Below are 16353 nucleotides of genomic sequence, written 5' to 3'. Positions count from 1 at the left end.
TAAACAAGATGATAAAAATATTCATACAAGTCAGCTCAATCTCCTAGAACACGAAACCAATCATCGAAATCATCCCAAAGATTTTGGATCACATGTTACACCATAATAGTTTTGTTTTTAATTGAATTACGGGATACCGAACCTTCAATCTCGCTCATAAATTGACATCGGATACCGGGATCACAAAATAAGATTCCTCAAACCTTGAATCATTTGTCTTTATCACCACAACGAAAATCAAGACATGCACACTATACACATTTCCTGTCGGTTACTGTATTCCACCTTCCAGACTTATGTCTCATGAACAATATGACTTTCGATAAATTAAATCCATGTACACCAGATATGATTTCTAAAATGATTTTCCATCAATGAAAACTCATAAGCATTCCTCATGCATCAATCTTCACCAGAATAGTGTCTCTTGCCAACAACTTGTACTTCAAGATAGATTTTAGTAGAATTCTAATTGTGGTAGTATATGTTGATGATATAATCTTTGGAAGAAGTTAAGACATGTGCAGAAGATTTGTTGTTGAGATGCAAAAAGAATTTGAAATGTCCATGATTGGTGAGTAAAATTTATTTCTTGGATTACAAGTTAATTAGAATGATAAAGGAATTTTCATTTCTTAGTCTAAGTATGTCAAAGATCTATTGAAGAAGTTGGTCTAGAGAATTCCAAACCAGTATGTATACCTATGAATACCAGATGGAAGTTAACTAAGGACGATAAATCATCTAAGGAAAACACAAGTCGGTACATGTCAATGATTGGAGGAATATTATATTTGAGTGCTACCAGACCAAATATCATGTATGCAGTATGTTTGGCAACAAGGTTTCAGCAAGAACTGAAAGAATCACATGTTATGGGAGTAAAAAGGATTTCCAAATATCTTAAAGGTACAAAAGATTTCAGATTGTGGTATCCCAAAAGCTCATATTTTACCCTCACAACTTATATTGATGTGGAATGGGCCGAAAGCATTGATGACAAAAAAAGTATAAGTGGAGGAGAACTCTTTCTTCCGTCTTGGTTAGTTGCTTGGTAAAGTAAGAAGCAAGATTTTGTCTTTATCTATGACATAAGTAGAGTGCATTGCAACATCTTCTTGTTGCACTCATATTTTATGGATGAAGTATACTTTGAAGGAAATTGGTGTAAAGTTTGATGATCCTATTCCAATCATGTGTGATAATACTAGTGCAATAAATATTTCAAAGAATCTGATACAACATTCCAGAACAAAACATATATATCATGTATCACTTCTTGAGGGGAAAATTACTAGACAATGGGGTCAGACTTGAGTATGTACATACAAAAGAGAAGATTATAGACATATTCACTAATTTGTGCAAAGATACCTTTGAGTATCTCCGATAGAAGTTAGGGGTATTACCCCTTCCTAATTTGACCTAATGTGCACTATAGATGTGCATTGGTCCAGTGAGCAACATGTACATTATTTTCCAGACTAATGCTGGTGTTCTTCCTCTCAGAGGGAGTAGGTATGAGTTTCTTAGGGGGATTTTTTTCCACCTTTGTCATTTCTATCAAAGGGGGAGAGAGATAGTTGGGCATAATGATGATCTTTCATGTTGTTGATTGTTGTTGATGGATGTTGTCATCAATGACAAAGGGGGAGATTATTAGCATTATATTATGTGTTGTCATTGATGTCAAATCCTTTGGTCCAAATTGAGTCCAGATGTGGTATGATGCGCAGGAGTGTTTGACTTAGGTATATTGTGTGCTTGGAGGTTTCTCAGTTTCACTAGATGAGCTTGGTATCTCAGAAGTTGTTTCTCAATATTATCTTTGGGTCTGGATTGATCCAGAGCTCAAGGCCTTGGACCAGACATCAAGGTTGTATAAGATGCGGATGCATTTTGGGTCTAGCTCTAGTAATGTATGAAGTGTGTTGATATGTTTGATAAGGAACAATGTGATATGGTCCACTTCTCATTCCTTACCACTACCAAAATGTTTAGTGGAGACCTATTTTAGATCTTTGTCTTAGCCGACATCAAGAAGTATGATTTTCAAAGACAATATATATAAGATATTGATTTGATAAATTGACATGCCCTTTTGTGTTGAATACATGCAATATTGAAAGAATCCAGTAGTTGTGTGAGTATAGTGTTGCAGATTGTTACCAGAAGCGGTTCCGATAGTGCAGAATGTGTTTTTTTTGTGGTGGATTCTCTTTATCTTTCTTTCTTCTTTTACAGTGAGACTTTTAGGCTAGTGATCCCACCTGCAATGGGCAAAATGATAGTGACCCTTTCAGGTCAGTTAGCTCACTAGTAGTGTGCACCTTGGCAGTGAGCCACCCCTTGTGAAAATCATCTTAATCGATGTTTATATATTGATATTTAGCATTCTCTGTGGTTTTTCCCTTGGGTTTTCCATGTAAAATCTGGTGGTTTTTGTTTCTGTTCTAATTCTTGCATGCACTTTCAAGTTCTGTTAATTCTATTTACTATTCTAGATCTATGCATTAAGGTTAAAATAAAAATTTCATAGTCAACTAATTCACCCCCCTCTCAGTTGCTTGGATATTCAACAAGTAAACCCCAAATTCTCCATCTTTTGGTCCAATGATTGCAATGTTTGGATGATGTGTTGTTTCATTGTGGTGTGGTCCACTTCTCATTCCTTTCCACTACAAGAATCCTTAGTGAAGACCTATTTTGAATTATATTTTATTTTCTCCTTAGCCAACTTGGAGAATCTATTTTTGAGATTGATATACATAAATAATGATTGTAATAAAATATCATAAAAGAAGGATTGATAGAAGGAATTTTATTGTAAAAAAAGATCTATCTTTGGTGATGCAAGGTGGTTGATCAGTATGGCTGTTAGCTAATATTGTTTGGTACTAGTGGCAATAAGCCTAAGGTTTCTTTTAGTATTGCAGCTATTTGGTAGTTGTGCCTTTATGGTGGATTCTTTCTTTCTTCCTCTGAGTAGTGAGCCCTCCTTTTTCTGGCGATTTGAGCTGGGCAGTGAGTCCACTTGCAGTGAGCATTCTAGTAGTGAGTCATCTTTGTAAAAAGAACCTTAATTGGTGTCACCCTAACATGTGTTTTCATATTGAGAACTAACATTCTTTATGTTTTTTCCCTTCTTGGGGTTTTCCACATCATATCTAGTGTTTCATGTGTGTGTTCTTTCTTGTTCTTATTTGTTTATGGTTAAGTATTCTAAGTTTAATTTGTATCGAATCTATTTTTGTGGGAAAAGGAATACATTTTTTATATACAACTGATTCACCCCCCTCTCAATTTTCAAGAATATTCAAAAATTTGCATCGGAGCTTTGGTTCCTTGAAAGTGAGACTAACCTCTCGAGAAGATCCGATGGGACATAAATCGACTATTCCTACCTTTGAAGGATGCAACTATAGTTTTTCGAAAGTAAAGATGCCAGGATGTTTTATTTCTCTGAGTTACAAAACCTGGAAAGTTGTGGAGACCAAGTATACTCTACTGGCAAATGTACCTACTACTTCGAATGAGATTGAAGCCTATGAAGAAAATGAGCGAGCAAGGTATGCTATTTTTAGTGCTTTATCTAAAACTGAATTGACAAAGGTTGTTGCTTTAGATACTTCTTATGAAGTTTGGGAAAGATTGAAAGTATCTATGAAGGAAATGAAATAATCAAGCTATAAATCCATAAAATAAATATTAATAAATAATAATTCCCCAATAATATTAGTCACACATTAATATTAAATAATAATGTCATCCAATGATTTAATTTAATACTTAATAAACTATATGAATCAATTAATTATTTATTTAATAAATAATCACAACTCCACAACACAACCCAACGTAAGGTTGAACAACATACCACATGATGCTAACATTATGTCACACGCCAAGATACTAACTGACAAAGGTATCAACTTAAGCCTAGAGTGTGTAGAAGGAACTCATGTCACCTCCAATCAACTTTACATTGGGATAAAGACACGCTTAGACCTATGAGACCAAGTGGAGTCAATGTCTAGTACCTGCAATCTTGCATCCACCAATAACTACAAGACAACATATACAATAGCATATATCATAACTAATCAGACAAGTGAAGAGAATCACATCATATCATGCTCGTAATGAGTGATATGCCATTATCTCTATCATGAATACAGTAGATCATCCAATATAATCATGAAATGGAGTTAGCCCTAGCAAGATACTATCATATCATCGTAAGCAATATAATCCATCCATGAATAATGAGTGTATATAGATCATCAAATGTAAGTCCAACCATCATAATAATCTAGGATATAACATCATCCACATAAATCATAATGTATCATATGTCCATATAGAAATCTATAGCATCAACTATAAGCATCTAAAATGTAAATAAAGCCATAAGTGTCAATCAAACACCATCAAAGAGTCTAAGAAATTCTATCAAAGCACAAAAGAAAAATGAATCAGGGAGGGACACTACATAATGCAAAGCATAAGCTGAAGGATAGCTTCTAAAAAGGTGTCCTAAGAATCCTGAAAGGGAAAAGGCTAATGAAAGGGATAAAATGAGCCTACTCAAATGCTAGGGGAATGGACACTAAAGTTGCTACAAAAGTGTAGGCAGAATTGCAAAGGGGTATGTAACTTTCTACTCTACATTTTTCCCCTACTTTAGCGGGCTTATGAATCAACATGAATATGCATGCTAAACAAAATCTACTAAATATGAATAACATCAAGATGCCAAAAGGATATTATAGAGGAAGCAGATGAATCTTCGAGCCAAGGAAGCATGCCCCCAAGCTGAAGACCTACAAAACAAATGCATTAGATAGAAAAAATTGCACAAGACAAGGTTAGAAAGTGAAAATTCTCAAGACGATGGGGTTAGATAATGATAAATATATAGATATACAAAAAAGAACATGGATAACACACATGAAAGAATATAACAAGAAAACTAAAAGTTTTGAGTTAGCAAAGTGCAAGAGACCTTGATATAAAAGGTTGTCTCAATACTATGCATCCCCAAAATACAAGAAACCGCACATAGAGGAATCCTAAAAAGGAGATAATATAGCAAGGATCAATTACTTCAAGGAAAAATGCATCCAAAACTTAGAGAAGTAATCGATGTCAAAGATATAGTACATGACCCAAACACTAGCTTGCTCTATAGCTAGCGATCACGTAGATGCTAATGATTGAAAAGATAGATCACAAACTAGCAAGTTGGGCTATGATGGGTGATAACAGATAAGTAGGACCAACCTTACTATGAAGGAAAGCCACTACCAAAAGATAAGTAGAACCAAACTTTCTATGAAGGAAAGCCACTACTAGTAGAGATAAATAGATGCTATATCTAGGACCAACCTCACTATGGAGGGAGGCCACTATAGATAAGATAAATTTTTATAAGAGCCACAAAGGTAAAAGACCACATTGAGTGACAAAAAGATAGTCACTGCAGTGGGAGAGAGATAAACATGCACCAGTGTGGGTGAAGAAGAGATAGGTGCCACCATAGATGGAGAGTAGGTATAGTAAAAATGCACAAATGAGTAAAATATTATATCACTTGTTGTGCAAAGAAGAAGAAGAAGGTGCATCAATACATGAATAATTAAAGACGCTTGATTGATGAATTTTTTGTATCTTATCCTTCAAGGCTTTAAATTCACTTGTGGAATGGCCAAGCACTTGATGGCATGCACAAAAAGAATGTTTTGCTTGATCATCCTTATTAAACTTCTTATGTGTAGGAGGAGGAAGAGTAATATAGTGGGCTTTAAAAAACTTTAACAAAATAAGTTCTTGATTAGATAAAGGATGAGGAGAAGAAAGCAACCCTTTCTCTTGTGGAGAAGAGTTTGACTGCTCACAAGAAGAAGAAGACATAGGAACATTAGAGAATGGAGGGGAGGAATACAAAGGAGAAGCTTTGCAACCTAAACCCACTATAAAAGAGCATAGTTTTGATTCCAAAGGGACCTTAACTCCTTGACCCATGCACCCAAGACCATTTCTTTTGTATCCATACTTGGAAGCAATATTGAATCCTGGACCATAACGTGATTGCAACTCCTCCAAAGTGGTAGGATCACCTTTAATGGTATATTCAATGGTGTTCACATGATCCTGTGATACAAAAGAATAATCACCTTTGATAGTGGGTGTGAATGATACTTTTGGAATGTTAAGGTGGATAGGGTTGACTTTATATTCTCCAATGAAGGAGCTTGTAAATTCTAAGGAACCCCAATCATCACCAAGAAATTCTTTTGATTGAGAAGAATGAGATGGAGTGGGAGTAGATTTAGGAGTTTCTACTTTAGGAGGATCTTCTTTAGGGACAACCCTCTCATGGTTTTCCTCTTTAGGAGGGTCCATGGGAATAGTTGTTAGCATATTGAAAGATAAAGATGGAATATAGTTTTGAAAGGTAGGTGTAACTGAGGCATGACCAACTGTTGTGATTTGACATAAGTGCATAACATCAGGATCAACCTTGATTGCAAATACTTGATTATTGGCAACAAAATTAATAGAACCATGAAGGGTGGAACTAACTGCTCCTAAAGAATGAATCCAAGGTCTACCCAAGAGAAGATTATATGATAAAGGTCCTGGCATAACATGCACCAGGGTTGGAATAGTAACTGGCCCAATATTTATAGGCAAAATAATAGTGCCCAAAGAGGTTTTACTAGTATTATCAAAACCACATATGAACATAGAAGATGAAAAAAGAGAATTTGAATCCACCTTCATTTTAGGCAATAGATCTAAACTAAAAACATTGAGTGCTGAGCCAATATCAATGAGATTCCGCCTGATGTAGACACATTTAACATAAACGATTATCATTAATGGTTCTGCTTGATTTCTTACTTCTGGAGGCAGGAGTTTATTTGGATATATTGTAATATTTGGCGAATCCGCACAAATATGATGATCCATCAATGCATTTACATCCAAAGGCCTAGTAGAAGAAGGCAAAAATATATTTTGAAGAGCTTCTTGAACCATACCTAGTAATAATTGGAGCAATCTAAAGCAAATCCCAAAATGAGATCTTAGCAGGAGTAACACGAAGTTTCTCAGAAAGATTATAATCATTAGGTTGCTTAACTGAAGGCTTAGGTGCTTGAGGAAGATTTGGTTGAGAAGGTGGTAAAGAAGTATTAGAGTGATCAACATTTTTCTTATTTCTATGTGTTATAAGTGTGGGATACCATTTTGTAAGTGGGAGCCTTAGATTGTTCGTATCGTGTAGAAAGATCTGGTGGTTCATTTTAAATAGGAAAGCCATGAATGGAAATTACCTTATGTGGAGAAGGACTAGCTACAATCACACAAATGGTTGGTCTCTTAGGTCCACTAGGGGTAATAGAGACAACAATAACATTTATAGACTCTATACAACTTGTAGAAGAATTAGTTGAAGGAACTTGCTTAACATCTACTTGTGGAAGATCAAATGTGAGATGAGATTCATCATCCACTAATGCATCAACTCTTGAAGAGAGTGCATTGGAATGAAGAGAAGGTAGAGTAACATTAAGAAAGGTATCAATTATTTCATCTTCTTGCAAAAAAATATCGTCTAAGATAGAAGAATTTGTATCAGAGGGATCAAAGACATAGAGTGACATCGGCAAAGCCAAGTCACCATCACATTCATGAAAAGGAACATCATTAGTACCTTGAATAAAATTAGAAATAGAACTAATAAAAGAAGATAAAAAATACATTTTGAATATAGTAAACTAAAATTAAGAAACAATGCATAAAGAAGTCGACTGAAGGTCAACATATCATTTAAAAATTGACGACATCGAATGGGGTTCAGGGCAGCACCCCAATTTTTTTTTTCGGAAGAAGGGGAAAGATTAGAATGTTGGTATTTTGGTATGGTTTTGTCATTGATGTCAACACCTACTAGAACACTAGCACTTTGGAGATCCAGCAACATTCACCGGCAAGCAAGTAACTATTGCACAGTTACTGGTATATGGTTCACCAACAGGATATAATGTTCACCGACACTTGGAATGATATGGAAGACACTTGGTAATGTCAAAGACATCGTGTGGAAACTTTGTTTTAAAGAATTAATCATTGGTATATTCATATTTGCATATTTTCTTTTACCGGCAAATAGGTCCAGGGTTACCTAGGGTTACACCGGCAGGTTTATCTTTTCCAGAACAACATGGCACGCTATGGAGATGATTTATTATTATTATTGTAAATGCATTAAGCCGACATGTTCAATTGGTTATTGCATCGCATATTATATTGTTTGTAAAATGTTTTTTTGTAATATCTTGTAGAGCCGACCTACTAAAATTGGTCTTAGGTTATGGTATAAATGTAAGATCTTATTTGTAAGATCGAATGTAGAATCCAAAAAAGATTTGTGAGAAGGTATATGTGAGATTAAACAGAGGTATACACGAAGACATCATTTGAAGGTGAAGCTAGGTTTTTGTAGAAGCATATTAGCATTACACCGGTACTGAATCCAGCATATGAAGATGCTATTTTGTGCAGTACATTCTTATTGGATTTAACCATCCAACTGTAGTCAGTGTGACTCCCATTTTGTGATTGAGCATTGAGCTCTAGGCTGTTGGCCTTTCTGCATGTGCAGACCCCATTTATGTACACTTACTATCTGCAGTAGTATCATCTGATTGTGGGTAAGGTTTCCCACCGTGGTTTTTCCCCTTACAGGGTTTCCATGTACAAATATTGGTGTTATGTGTTGTGGATGACTTTATGTTTATGTTTCATGCATTAATCTTTACTGGTATAGAAATTTACTGTTAACACTGTCTATCGACATACTTAACTGGTTTACTGGTATTAAGCATTAAGTTGGTTAAATGGTTTTTGGTTTGAATTTATTAGACAACTAATTCACCCCCCCCTCTCAGTTGTCTCGGGGACCTAACAATTGGTATCAGAGCACAGTCCTCTTTTGCAGAAGTTTAACAACTTGAGGAGATCCAATGTCTACTAATTATTTCAGGAAGGACAATCCTAAACTTGATGGAACCAACTATGGGATATGGAAGATCAGAATGGAGCCACATCTGAATTGCATTGGTAAAGACATCTGGGAAGTTACAAAGAATGGTTATACTGCTGTTGTAGCTGGTCAGACTGATCCAACTACCTTAGCTAAAGATGAGGAGAATGATTGCAAAGTAACAGAAGCACTTCTGAGCGCATTATCAGATTAACAAATCATGCGATTATCAGACAGGTCTACTGCTAAAGCTATTTGGGATCATTTGGAAGAACTGAATGAAGGAGATTCCACAGTCAAGATTGCAAAACTTGAAAGCTTTCGAGTCAGGTATGAACATCTGAAAATGGAAGAAGATGAAAGGATTTCTGCTTTTATGGAAAGAGTAAATGAAATTGTTTTGGGTATTAAATGTTGTGGAGGAACCTTAAGTGATGATGAAATTGTTTAAAAAATCTTAAGAGGATTGCCACCGGCATATAAAATGAAGGTTACTGCTATAAATGAGTTGAGAACAATGCCTAATACATCAGTAACTAGATCTTCATTCTATGCCTAATACATCAGTAACTGGATCAGATAATTGGAAACAAATTTAAAGGAGTTATGACAAGAGGAAGATTGGCAAATGAAGAGGTATGTCTTATTTCTCAAATTGAATCATCATCTATCAATGAGGCATGTGAAGATAAATTTTGGATTAAAGATATGGAAGAAGAATTAGGACAAATTGAGAAAAATAATACTTGGACATTAGTTCCCTGGCCTAAAGATAAAAATTTAATTGGAACCAAATGGGTATTTAGAAACAAACTTAATGAAGATGGTAAGGTTGTCAGAAATAAAGCAAGATTAGTGTGTAAGGGATATTCTCAGAAAGAAGGAGTTGATTAGAATGAAACCTTTGCACCGGTAGCTATAATTGAGGCAGTTAGATTATTGTTGGCTTTTGCAGCTCACAATAACTACAAATTTTATCAAATGGATATTAAATGTGCATTCTTGAATGAAGATCTTGAAGAGGAAGTCTATATTGAACAACCTGATGGATTTTCTTTGACAGATGACAATGATATGGTTTGTAGGTTAAGAAAAGCTCTGTATGGATTGAAACAAGCCCCAAGAGCTTGGTATGCAAGGTTGGATAAGTATCTTTTAAAGATTGGTTTTACTAAAGGAAATGTAGACAACAATTTATATTACAAAATAACTAATGATGACATCTTGATTATAGAAGTATTCGTTGATGATATAATCTTTGGAGGAGAAGATGGATTATGTAAGGAATTTTCTATTAAAATGCAGCAAGAATTTGAAATGTCTATGATTGGAGAAATAAAATTCTTTTTAGGATTACAGATTTCACAAACTAATAAAGGTATATTTTTGAGTCAATCCAAGTACTTGAAAGAATTACTAAAGAAATTTGGGATGGAGAACTCTAAACCGGTAAGCACACCTATGAATACAAATGACAAATTATCTCAAAGGGATGAATCTACACCTATTAATCCAACTAGATACAAATCTATGGTAGGAAGTTTACTGTATTTGACACAAACCAGGCCTGATATTATGAATGCAGTATGTATTGTTTCTAGATTTCAAAGTAATCCTAGGGAAAATCATGAATTAGCAGTAAAAAGGATTTTCCGGTATTTACAAGGCACTGCAAATCTTGGATTATGGTATCCTAGAGATGAAAATTTTGATCTATGTGCATACACAGATGCAAATTGGGCAGAAGATGTGGATGATAGAAAAAGCACCATTGGAGGAGCATTCTTTCTTGGAAAGACATTAGTTTCTTGGTTGAGTAGGAAATAGAGTTGTACATCTTTATCAACAGCAGACTCAAAATATGTTGCAGTAGCAACTAACTGTACACGGGTACTATGGCTTAAGCAAATGTTGAAAGACATAAAGGTAAAATGCAAGGAACCTATTACTATATATTGTGATAACACTGCAGTAATTGATATATCTAAGAATCCAGTATTACACTCTAAAACTAAACATGTTTCTATCAAACTGAATTTTCTAAGGGAAAAAGTTGAAGAAAAGGAGATAAAACTAGTTTATGTGAATACTAAAGAACAACTTGCAGATATTTTCACAAAACCTTTGCCTAAGGAGACTTTTGAATATCTCAGAGATTAGCTTGGAGTCATACCACTACCGGTAGAAACTTAGATAGTTGATGATTGTCATCAACTGACAGAATTGAAAGACAAATCTTTTACTCCGGTCTTTGATGAGGAAGCTACTTCTCAGGGGGAGCAGTTAGTATATTGAATTGATTGGTATTTTGTATATGAACTTTGGCATTTGATGTCAAAGGGGGAGAGATATCTATTAAAAAACACATTATCTTTGAGGAAAGATTGATAGAAAGATTGGTATTGAAAATAAATCTTTGGATAAACACATGTTGCTCCCAGGGGGAGAGATTGTTGTTTAGGAGAGATTGTTTGTTTTTGGTATTTGACATTTCTGTTTTGGAACTTTGATGGTTTTTCCATCTTGTGTTGCCATCAATGCCAAAGGGGGAGGTTGTTGGTATTTTGGTATGGTTTTTTCATTGATGTCAACACCTACTAGAACACTAGCACTTTGGAGATCTAGCAACATTCACCAGCAAGCAAGTAACTATTGCACAGTTATTGGTATATGGTTCACCGACAGGATATAATGTTCACTAGCACTTGGAATGATATAGAATACACTTGGTAATGTCGAAGATATCATGTGGACACTTTGTTTTGAAGAATTAATCATTGGTATATTCATATTTGCATATTTGCTTTTACCGGCAAATAGGTCCGGGGTTACCTAGGGTTACACCGACAGGTTTATCTTTTCCAGATCAGCATGGCACGCTATGGAGATGATTTATTATTATTGTAAATGCATTAAGCCGTCATGTTCAATCAGTTATTGCGTCGGATATTATATTGTTTGTAAAATGTTTTTTTGTAATATCTTGTAGAGCCAACCTACTAAAATTGGTCTTAGGTTATGGTATAAATGTAAGATCTTATTTGTAAGATCGAATGTGGAATGCGAAAAATATTTGTGAGAAGGTATATGAGAGATTAAGCAGAGGTATACACGAAGACATCATTTGAAGGTGAAGCTAGGTTTTTGTAGAAGCATATCAGCATTACACCGGTACTGAATCCAGCATATGAAGATGCTATTTTGTGCAGTACATTCTTATTGGACTTAACCATCCAACTGCAGTCAGTGTGACTCCCATTTTGTGATTGAGCATTGATCTCTAGGTTGTTGGCCTTTTTGCATGTGTAGACCCCATTTATGTACACTTACTCTCTGCAGTAGTATCATCTGATTGTGGGTAAGGTTTCCCACCATGGTTTTTCCCCTTACAGGGTTTCCACGTACAAATATTGGTGTTATGTGTTGTGGATGACTTTATGTTTATGTTTCATGCATTAATCTTTACCGGTATAGCAATTTACTGTTAACACTGTCTACCGACATACTTAACTGGTTTACCGGTATTAAGCATTAAGTTGGTTAAATGGTTTTTGGTTTGAATTTATTAGACAACTGATTCATCCCCCCCTCTCAGTTGTCTCCGGGACGTAACATAGAATTGTCCTCTTTTTTAGAGGGGTATTGAATCTTGAAGCGATGACAAAGAGTGTGTTGAAAATAATGCAGAAGAAGTGTTCACGTCGGGTTTACCAAAATATAATGGTGCAAAAGTGACCCTGCAAAGGGAAGAACTATGTTCCATTGAGAGCTAATTTCACAACATACATTCAGATATCTCCAACTTGTGAAACTAGTGAAGAAATCTAATTAGAGAAATGGTAAGAGCAGACGATAGGGATTTTTCAATTTGAATATGAACATCTCGATCAAGAACGCCAATGTGGTGTGTAGAGGTCTACATGGCATGCTGTAGTCTTGTACAAACTGCAAACCAAAAACACAAAAAAATAGAGAAAACCCAACTTTGTGTTTGAGATGACTTGCAAAACCTAGGAGTTAGAAACGTAATAGAAAATATAGAGATAAAAGAATAAAATAAATAACAAGATTTAAGGGATTGAATGAGAGGAATACAATGAATAATACAACAAACCTCTGTGCGGTTGAATTCCTTCAAGAAACCTACACACATACAAAAGAGGAAAAATGTTTGGGGTTGTTTGGGGACTTGCCTCAATCAAGTCCTTGTTTTGGTGTTTCCAACTCCACAATAGCCTGATAGATAGAGAGATAAATATGTAAACATAAAAGATAATGATTTGACAGACAAGGGATGCAGTAAATCCCAAGATGCTCAAAGACATAAGAGAGATAGAAAGATATTATCAACAAGGCTTGAGAAAGCCAAGAAAGATACAAAGAGATTATTGTGAGAGCTTGAGAATGTTGTAGCAAGCTAGAGATTGTCATAGCAAGCAAGAAAACAAGAGAAATCTGTGTGAGCCAAGAGAACAAGAGAGATTGCTTGAAGAACCTAGAGAGAAAGAGCTTGAATGGAGATAAAATATGGATTTAAAAGAGAGAATCAGAAGGAAAGAAGATGCTAGTGAGCCGTTTCCACTGACCAAGATAGGTGACAAGTATCGAAATACACATAATTGACATTTGAACGTTAAGATGTCATAAGACAAATACGCATGTGTGGATGTCCACGTGATGTGCTAGTGTCCAGACGAATCATCTAAAAAATGGCAAGTGACAAGAGAAACATGTGGCTAATGCAAAACAAAACCTGAAGGATAACTGTTGAAAAGGTGTCCTAAGCATCCTGAGAGGGAAAAGGTTGATGCAAGGGCTAAAATGAGCCTACTGAAATGCTAGGGGAATGGACACTAAAGTGGCTACAAAAGTGTAGGTGGAATTGCAAAGGGGTATGCAATTTTATACTCTGCAGAGTTATGTAGGTAGTTATAGGTGTTTATGAAGATGCATATCTAGCTTTATGTGAAAATATAAGACAAAGGAAAAACTTATATGATCACATTCTCACAAGTTCTGTTAGTTTATGAAGATGCATATCTAGTTCTATGTGAAAATATAAGACAAAGGAAAAACTTTAATCTCTATTTTTTTACTTTTCATGTATGTTTGCAAATGCTACATACTTTTAGATGCATGGTTATTTTGTCAATCACATGTATGTCAAAATAGGAGAAGATAAAATGGTGGAAATTTTATATCCACCCAATTTTTTATTTTATTTTGTGATGATTTTGGGGAGACTACTTGGATACATTGACATATTGACAAATGATTTAATTTTGTACAAAGTTAGATTCCTTGTCCTATATTAGCTTACACATCCATTTACACCTATCCCTTATCCATATGCTTGCACAATCTATGATTTTCTATAACCACTCATTTTTTCCCATAACCACTCATTTATCTCACCACAATTAGTGTCCCATGCATATGTTACCCACTTTGATTTGACCAATTTTACATTATAGAACATGCTAGTGACAATGAGACGTGCTTGTTGTAAAGGTCTCATACTTCCTAAGTTTAAAAAGTCAAATTTAAATTGCGAGTAGTTTCCATATAAGCTATTTCTAACTTAGGATAGCTTAACAAAAAGTCACACAATGTGTTGCCAAATCTATGAATTGAAAGGCATTTAACACTTTCATTTTGATATATTTGGAAATAATAGAAGCATTTGCATATCATTCTCACCACCATTTCAATTAGTCCACTAACAGTAATTTATATTTGCATGAGCATCCTTAAGGACACATGCATGACTAAATATTGTTCTTTTCAATCAATCGTACATATTTACATAGCTTGGCATAGGAAAACATGTCCCATATGGCATACTAGCAACCCCACCAAAGATTTTATAAATATCACCATTCTATAAACTTAAAAAAATATAAAAGTCAAGGTAAGTAGATAAAGTGATGAAATGACATCTATGAATCTGACAAAACAAGTTCATAGGTACAAGACAAATCTACACTTGCGGATTTGTCCCTAGATAGAATCAACAAGATATTACGATTTTATGACAAATATCAAATTACGACTATTTATTCTAAATCTTCGAACATACCAAATTCAAAACTATATCATACTTCGCATATCTTTGATTAGAAAACCAATACCATATATATACCTATTAAATCAACATGAACTAAAAAAAACAAAAAAAAACAAAACAAAACATATCTATTAGCATAAAAATACTGAAAATTCTAAAACATCATCGATATTGTAGATTTTATTGTAAAGAAGTATAAAAACCTAACATTGTAAAAAAGGATTGTGAACCCTGAGGAATGGACATGTAGGGAGCAAAACTAGTGGAAGACGAATAGCTTAGGTTGTAAGAAATGGAGGTGATGACATGGAACATGTGGTGCGTGGTTAAAGTATTATAAGCTTATGACGTGTTTCTTCCATCATCATACTTTTCGCCCCTCGATTTTGTCTCTAATATATGGTATGGTATGGACCTTACATATTATATTCTTTTCTTAATCACAAGATTTAAGGTTACACCAAGTTGTTTTTTTGCTTTCATTTTCTTGAAAAGTTAGTTTTGCCTCAATATATTCCCTTAGAGAACATAGGTACTTAGAAAGTTGTCATTATTTACATAAAGGATGGTGAGCATAAAATGGGCATTTTTAGGACATTATCTTAAAGTTGGATTTTAATGTTTTGCCACTATGTTAGGCACTTTTGTTTTCCGAGTAAATGGGTATTTGTATTGTTGAGTGAAAACATAGTTTCAAAGATTGTGTGTAATGTTCTTTAGATATGTTTCCTTTGGAATCTTTTTTATTTTGTTTGTGTTCATACATCTTAATGTAGTAGAGGTCTTATTTTATGGTTATTATTATTATTATTTTTTATTTTTATTTTTGATGTGTATGATCATTTAGAAGGAATATTGGTAACTTTTGTATTTATTGGTTTGAGATTTTAATTATATGTTTTGTTTTATTATATTATTCTTTTTATTTGTTATTTTTTTAATTTGTTTTATTTATGATATTAAAAAAAAGTTGTGACAAATCATATTTATTAATTAAAATTTTGAATTTTAATAGTTCTTAAGATTTATTGTCTCATTTAATGAATTGTATCAATATCGTTGCGAAAGTTGACATTTTCTATATGTTTGTTATTGACTTTGTTAATGATCGATATCATTTAAATAATTTCATTCTACTTCTAAAGTTTGTCTAGTTTGACACAAACCATTAATATTACAACCCTAATGACATGTCATCTACTTATAACCCTAATGGTGCAAACAATACCCATAC

This window comes from Cryptomeria japonica, chromosome 10 (genome assembly GCF_030272615.1).
Source record: "Cryptomeria japonica chromosome 10, Sugi_1.0, whole genome shotgun sequence".
Classification (NCBI taxonomy): Eukaryota; Viridiplantae; Streptophyta; class Pinopsida; order Cupressales; family Cupressaceae; genus Cryptomeria; species Cryptomeria japonica.
This window is presented reverse-complemented; position numbering follows the sequence as displayed.